Genomic DNA, 8,341 nt, shown 5'->3' with positions numbered 1-8,341 from the left:
TCTATTTAACATGAATGTGTGTTAATCAGCTGTTTATATTATTGGTAAGGCTTCTGGTCAACAGTAGGCTCTTAGTAGTTAAGTGGGGGTGGGAGAGTCAAAAGTTATACGTGGATCTTGCACTGAGCCGGGAGCCAGTGTCCTTAACCCCTGTCAAGGAGTTAACACAACTGTCAACTGTAATGGTGAGAGCAGTAATAATGGATGTGAGGTGAGGGGCATCATCATTGCTTCCTCAACATCCAAACCCAGTTTGTTTGTTTGTATTTTTTCTAGTTCTCCCCAACTTATTGGTTCCTGAGTGGGTACTTGACCCAACTCAGGCCAATGAGTTATATGAGATGTTTGCTACTGCCTCTAGTAAAGAAGCATTTTTACTAAGTGACACCTTCCCAAAACTTTAGATGAAGCTGACACCATGAAATGCATGGCAGAGGAATGGAGAGAAACCAAATCCTCATGACATTGTTTAGCTGCTGAATCAAACTACTCCTGAAGTCCACCCTATCCTAGACTTCAACTAAATGAGATTTCTGCTCAAGCCACTCAGATTTGCTGTTACTGCAATCAAATATACTATAACTGATACATATAAAATAACTACAATGACAATAATAGCTGCAATAAAACTCACAGAGTAATTGAGAGAGGAAAGGTTAATCTCAGAAGCAATATTGTTGCCTGAGCTTTATTGTGCAAATGTTTGTTACTGAGAGTCCCTTAGTTAAGATGTCTTCTCTTAAGAGATAGTACTTGGAGAGTATCTTAATCAGACAGAGGACCTATTGAGTTGTTCACCTTGGGAGTTCAAAAAAATCTCTTATCAGAGTTTATCAGAAAGCTTGAAACATTCAGATACAAACTAAGTAGAATAGGAAATGGTGCAGATACGATACGAGACAAACTTTCTAGAAGGAACTAATTTACATAATTCCTGATGTCCAGCAGAGTGCTAAATAACTTTTCGTTTTTCAAATTTGTATTTAAAAATAATCATAAAAAAATAAAAATAAAATCATACAAGGTACAAAATGTAAAGGTTACAAAAGTGTGGAAGTCAGTTTCTTTCCTCTCCCTACCCCTCAGTCATTGAATATACCTTCCTTTACCAGTTTCTTATGCGTATTTCCAGAGCTATTCTGTACATTCTATATACATCTATACATATCCTATACATATCTATACATTCTATACATATCCTGTACATTTACAAACACGTATGTGTATTTTTGCCACGCCAATGTCAGCATCCCATACACGCTGTTGTGCTCCATTAAAATTTTTTTTGCATCACCGAATGGGTCTTGGAAGTCTCTTCAGATCAGTATCTGTAGAGCCGTCCATTTCTTTATAACGGCTGCAAAGAATTCCAGATACGGCCCAATCATACTTTATGAGCCCACGAATTGACCGGTTTTATGGTCGGACAGACTGTTTCCCATCGTTTGTGATATCAAACAGTGATACAACGATTATCCTTCTGGAGCGACATTTCACAAAAGGGGGAGCCCATCTGTAGGGTAAATTTCCGGGGCGTGGATTTGCTGATACCAACAAAGGGCATATGTGCAGGAACTCTGTTTTAATGTTTGCGTTCAGAAATACTGAATTCGATGAATTCCTGGGAAGCCCCCTAAGGGCGCCGAACCAGCTCTCCAAAATTGCGGGTACCGGGCCCAGGGTGGCGGGAACCCCACGCTCGCCGCTGGCTCCAGCCCGTCGACCAGACCCACCGACGGGTCCCGCAACCCCAGCCCGCCTCCCTGCGCGCACCCCGCCCTGCGCGCGCCCCGCCCCGCGCCCGGGGCGGGAGCACCCTGCACGTGCGACTCCACGTGAGCCTCCGGCCGGCGTGCAGCCTGGAACTACGCATGCGCCGGCTGCCGGCGAAAGTAGGTCAGACTCCTCCTCTCACGTGACCCGCTCCCCTCAGCTACCCTCGGCGCCTCCCCGCCGGGGCGCAGCCGGGATGCGCTCTGCAGCCAACGTGACGAGGCCGGGCGCGGGTGGGGGCGGGCTCGGTCCGCGAGCGCCCGGAGCCCGCGAGGATTCGCCGGTTCTCCTCCCTCCGGAGCGCTCCGCTCAGAAGTCGGGCGGGCAAAAGGGAGCGCGGCGCGGAGCCTCCGGGAGCCAGGCTGGAAAAGAAAGGGAGATGAAAGAGACCTCAAATCCCCGACACCCGACCAGGGCTGAGTCCCCTTCCTGCTCTTTGAAGCAGTGCTGCCAGAAAGGAGGGGACGCGAGCCGCGTTTCAGTGTAAACCGAATCTCCCCGACCGTTTGCAGTCCCATTTGTGTGAGGTAACTCTGACTTTCGTAGAAAGAAACTTTGTGAAAGGAGATGTAAAAGGATGTTAATGGTTCCTGGAATATTCCATAGGCCCTACTGCTGAACTCCTACCCATTGCCCGCCAAAGACTCCTCCAGAGGGACTTTAAGCAGAAAGCGAGACCACCTTCCGGTAGAGATTTGAGAGGTGGGGGTGCTGATGGGGCTGGGTGTTTGGGAGAAAGCAGCCTGAAGTCAGCTGAAGCCTGACTTTTGTGTGTTAGGAATACTATTATTTCTTGCCCCTGCCCCTTCTGATTTTTAACTTGCTGCACAGAGGATAGGCTCTGCCTCAATGAGTTGCAATTCACTGGGGGAGACTGACAAGCAAAATGATTGGGATGGGCTATAAATCCTTTCACAGAGGTGTGCCCAGGTGTTATATAAGCACGGAGGGGGGGGGGGACACCGAGTACAGGGGTGGGTACCCTGAGTGTTCAAGTCTAAGTGGGAGTTAGCTGGCAGAAAAGTAAGGCAGAGGGGGTGGAAGAGGGCTCCAAACAAAGGAAACTACTAATAGTTACATAATATTTCCTTCAAGGAGCCCTTTACTATAATTGTCTTAGCCATGCATATGGTTGGAATGTATATTGTTTCCATTTATGTTATTCTAAGCCGGTCTTTAATGAACATAGTTGTGCATAATGCTTTTACCCCTCCACTTTTAAATAAGACCCAGGAGTGGGATGACTATATAAAAGATACAAACGTGAGATAATTTTTGATAAAGCATTGTCAGATTATGTTCCCCAAAAGTTGCACTAAGTTGTGCCAAGGTGGCATTTAAATATTTAGCATTCAGGCAGTAAGTCGCCCATTATTTTTTTCTTTAAAAACAATTTTTTTAATGTTTCTTTATTTTTGAGAGAGATAGAGACAGAGCGCGAGCTGCAGAGGGGCAGAGAGAGGGGGAGACACAGAATCTGAAGCAGGCGCCAGGCTCCACAGAGCCCGATGTGGGGCTTGAACTCACGAAGTGCAAGATCATGACCTGAGCCAAAGTCGGATGCTTAACTAACCGAGCCAGCTGGGTGCCCCACCCATTATTTATTTCAAATCAGTGAAGCCTGATGAGATTAACACTTGGTTTACTAGAATGCCACAAATCATAATACATGCATTTCTGGGTTTTGTGACCCATGATAAAATTCAAGTTGAATTCAGAAAAATGGAAACTGTCAGACCAGTGCATCTAATCCTTTACACGGAACCACCTAGCAGGTACAAGGCTGGGGTTGGAGGGAGGTAACAGTGAGACAAACTAAAGCAGTGCCACATACCTGTCTGTGATGGCTCCTTTCTTCCTGTGAATCAGGAGTAACAGGGAAGGTAGCTCCACACAAGTCAGAACAAGCTAAGAGGCTTCCACACAAATGTCAGAAAAGCAGCAGAATTAAAGAGGCCAGATTTGACCTAAGAGGCCAGTACACCATGCAGGAGGAAGGCTGGGCACACGTTTGGGAACAAATTTCCAGAAACCTGCATGCTTCTCAACTTGGTCTCTGTTGGCATCTGTACCTGCAAAGAGTAAACAAGACTGTGACATTCAAAAGCACATTTAGGAACAAGGGTACTTTAGGTAATATGGACAATGAAAACAGGATGTGTCTTACTTGTTGCCTGTATTAAGCTAGACCATTAAGGAAAACTGGAGCATGGTGTAGTTATAATTTCAGAGGCATGGATTTGTTCATACTGCGCTGTTTCTTTGATATCCATTCTGTGCATTGTGAAACGACCTTATGCTTTAGGAGCAGGGGGCTTACCTTTCCTGAGCTTCCGGTGTTGGCTTCAGTTGAACAAACAAATCAGGGTAGTACCATTGCCCTTCTTATAAGGATTACCAGAGTCAATTCAACAAAAGCAAACTGAGTTTGAAGAGGGTCTGGCACATGCTTAGTGCTCAATGAACATTTGTTGTTGATACTAGTGTAATAATGACTGGTTCCATCAGAGGAAGCCTGGACTTGTTTCAGTGGTTATGTGCTGACATTCTTTCTTCTTGGATGGGGGTGAAGAAGCATGTGTACCTGATGCCATCTGTCCACCTTGAGAGGAGCCAACCCAACCACCTGCCTAATAAACAAGGAGGGGCAGAGGAGGCCACACCCTGATCAAACTGTTCTTGCAGTCTGTGCTACCTCTTGACATTCTAGTTGTTGGAGATAAATACATCCCATTTGTGACTTCAGTTACTGGAGTTGGGTTTTCTGTCGTTTTAACCGCACGGTAAAGTGATGACACTGGCATTCCATTCTGAGCATCATGAACTTGTTAAAGATAAGGAGTAAAGCTTATCATGGTGGATGAATACAGTGACTCAGCGTACTCATTTTCTAGGGCTGCCATAACAAAATACCACTGGATGGTAAGACAAGGTGTCTTAAAAGAAATTTGTTTGTTCACAGTTCTGGAGGCTAGAAGTCTGAGATCGTGGTGTTGGCGAGGTTGGTTTCCTCTGAGACCTTTCTCCTTGACTTGTAGATGGCCATCTTCTCCTGCTGTGTTCATATGGGCTTCCCTTTGTGTGTATCTGTGTCCTGATTTCCTCTTCTTATAAGGACACCATTCACATGGGGTTAGGACACATCCTAAAACCTTGTTTTAACTAAGTTACCTCTTTAAAGACCCTATTTTTGGGGCACCCAGGCGACTTAGTTAAGCATCCGACTTCAGCTCAGGTCATGACCTCTCGGTTTGTGGGTTTGAGACCCAAGTCAGGCTCTGTGCTGACAGCTCAGAGCCTGGAGCCTGCTTCAGATTCTGTGTCGCCCTCTCTCTCTTTCTCTCTGCCCCTCCCACCCTCACACACACATACTCTCTCTCAAAAATAAAAAAAAGAATTTTTTTTTAAAGACCCTATTTTCAAATACAGTCACATTCTGAGATTCTAGGGCTGGGACTTCGTGATATGAATGGGGTGAGGGACACAATTAGCTCATAGACATTACTGATATTATATGGATTATTTAAAATCAGATCTCCTTCCTTAAGTTTCCTTCTCCAAGGGATTTCTTTAGGTGTGTGTGTGTATGTGTGTGTGTTTGTGTGTAGGGGCTAGGGAAAGGAAAGAGACTGAATTTGGAAGAACAAGTATAGATCCAGAAAAACAGCACACAATGAAGTTCTGGCTAAGTCTACCCTTAAATATGTCCTCAAAGGACAGTTCACATTGATGACAGGAAAGCAAATGTACAGGTAGCTTTGGATATTTTACTATTAGGTTTATTTTTAAAAATTTTTTTAAATGTTTATTTTTTTTTTTAAGAGAGAAAGAGACAGAGTGTGAGCCAGGGAGGAGCAGAAAGAGAGAGGGAGACATAGAATCAGAAGTAGGCTCCAGGCTCTGAGCTGTCAGCACAGCTGACACAGGGCTCGAGCCCACAAACCTTGAGATCATGGCCTGACCTGAAGTCGGATGCTTAACAGACTGAGCCACACAGGAGCTGCTGGTAATTTTACTCTTTGGGGAGATGGGTAACTTTTCTAAGGAAAATGTTTCAGGCCTAGGTGTTTTCTTTTTTGTTTTTTTCTCCCTTAACACTTGGTTAAACTGTTGGCAATTTATTATTGAAGACTAGAATCTCATTTCTAGACATGGCTGAGCCACTGTTTGTGTTCCTTCTAATGTCAGTAAGGCCAGTTTCTGAAAAAGAATGGAGAGCTTGGTTTGCATTCCTAGGTTGGTCACTGAAGCACATAGTTTATGCTGTAGGGAAAAGCTGTGTGACATGAAAGGAGTCCCTTCCCCACTTTGGGCTCAGTTTCTTAAATGTAAAGTGAAGCAGTTGAATTCCATGATTTCTAATGTCATTTCCATCTAATCATGTGATTGGATGAAAAGAAAGTATTTTGGCTTCTTCGTTGGGCTTTGTTAGTAAAAAGTGTATTGTCCTCAAAAACTCTTTCCCAGCATACAGGTGGCTAGGAAACCCTACCTGCATCAGGTATCATGGAAGACAATGAAGGTGCACATCTCTGAAAATGAAATTTATATTTCCCATCTTTGAACGTATATGCCCGTGTTTATTTCATTGCACAGTTCTTCTAATTATTTATTCTTAACAGTGAGGAAAGGGGAGGGGAAGAATTTTTTTGTAGCGGAAACCACCATTTGAAGGGAAATATTGCATCATTGCTACTCAGTGTACCATCCCAGGGAAGTCATGCTCCAGCCCAGAGGTTCTTAACCAGGGTTGCACAGCTTAATCACCTTTTTAAAAATACACATGCCTAAGACTCTACTCAAAATTTTCAGTCAGTGAGTCTGGAGAAGGGCCTGAACGTGTGAAAAGTTCTGCAGGTATAATGTCGTGCAACACCAGCTCTGAACTGTGGGTTTGGTCCAAAACCTTTACCTCCTTCCCATAAGTCATCCCAGGTCCTTTTAGTCATGATACTAAAATACCTTGTATTAAAAGTACAGCTCACGTTAATGGAAATGCATCTGCAATCAAGAGGGACAACTCTTTTTTCCAAATTTACATAGACTTTTAGTTGGTTATAAGAAAAAAAAAATCTAAGTAATTCATAAAATTTTACCTCTGTTGCCATTCTGAATGCAGTTATCATTTCTGAAGCTACATACAATGTTTTGCCGCAGAGCGAATGCCTCAAAACAACAACAGAACTTCGTATGGCACTTGCAATACATTGAGAACAATATTTGGTATCCGTGTCCTTTGTTATATCACCGAGGTACATTCTGGAATTACAGCGCTCAAATAAGAGGTTAGATTCCATTAACACTCCTGGAGGGTTGATTCAGGGAAATTGTATTTGTTTGCTGAACTGTAAATTAAACAGGTTCCAGGCTTCCACTCCTTCACATCTGCATCTCTGTAGCTGCGTATGGAATTTGTTCTCACTGGATGCCAGTAAAGAACATCCAAGGAGAACTCAAACACAGAAAAACAACTTCCTGCTTCCTCCAGAAGTCCAGCTCTTGGAGCAATGGGATAAGCAGGTATCATGGGGCAAACAGCACTAGTTCAACCCCTAGCAACTCATGCCATGGCTAGTCTCCATGTGTAACTGGGCTTGTTGTATCCCCTTCTGAGCTTTAATACTCTTACCTAGTCTCCATGTGTAACTAGACTTCTTACACTCCCTTCTGAGCTTTAGTACTTGTACCTAGTCTACTTGTATAGCTTGACTTGTTGTATCCCCTTCTGAGCTTTAGTATTCATACCTAGTCTCCATGTGTAACTCGACTTGTTACATCCCCCGTTCTGAGCTTTAACACCCTTACCTAGTCTCCATGTGTGACTCAACTTGTTGTATCCCCTTCTGAGCTTTAATACTCTAACCTGCACAGCGTGGAACTCACACTCATGGGATAGGGTTGCCCTGAGAGGATCAGAGTAATGATAGTGTATATGAAGTGTTTGGCATGTAACAGACACCCTCAAGTGGTTCTTGGCATCATCATTATTATCTTCTTAGGGGAAAAAAAATAGGTGCGATAAGCGAGGATTTGGTTTTTGTTCATAGTTTTCTCTTAATGAGAGAATTCAAAAGGAATTAGACTCAATTTAGAGCTCTAATTTGTCTGCTGGTAAATAAGAATATGCCCACTCAGAAGTAGCCGCTTGTCTGTAGATGAAACACAGTATGTACAAATACTAAGGTATGTGTGATCTTCTCCAGGGAATACAAAGAAACCCTTAAACTCCTTTGAACTGCACTTTAGGTGTGAATGAAAAACTTTACTTGAACTCTCATGAAACTCAAACTCCCTGGAGTTGAGCTGCTGCTACAATTTGGCACCATTTTTTTTCAATATGGTGAAACTGGATTCAAATAGTGCTATTTACAAGATCTCAATTCTTACAGAACCTAAGATTAGTAAAGTACAAAAGCAGGTGGCTGTAAACTGTCCCTTGGTTGTTGTGAGGGAAGGGGAGAAGAAAACTGAGCCTTTAAAATAAATTGACCTCGGGGCGCCTGGGTGGCGCAGTCGGTTAAGCGTCCGACTTCAGCCAGGTCACAATCTCGCGGTCCGTGAGTTCGAG

General features: G+C 43.8%; 1 long non-coding RNA gene across 1 annotated transcript; it reads right to left on the bottom strand.

The window, feature by feature from the left end:
* Nucleotides 1–1,805: 1,805 nt before the first annotated feature.
* LOC147574253 (uncharacterized) lies at nucleotides 1,806–4,319 on the bottom strand. Its single transcript, XR_015244060.1, has 3 exons — nucleotides 4,094–4,319; nucleotides 3,608–3,845; nucleotides 1,806–2,135 (listed from the first exon to the last, which is right to left on the bottom strand). It is a non-coding gene; the product is annotated as an uncharacterized LOC147574253 (long non-coding RNA).
* Nucleotides 4,320–8,341: the final 4,022 nt, after the last annotated feature.

Source organism: Puma concolor, chromosome E1 (assembly GCF_028749965.1).
Source record: "Puma concolor isolate L17-30 chromosome E1, mPumCon1.1.hap2, whole genome shotgun sequence".
Taxonomy (NCBI): Eukaryota; Metazoa; Chordata; class Mammalia; order Carnivora; family Felidae; genus Puma; species Puma concolor.
This window is presented reverse-complemented; position numbering and strand designations above follow the sequence as displayed.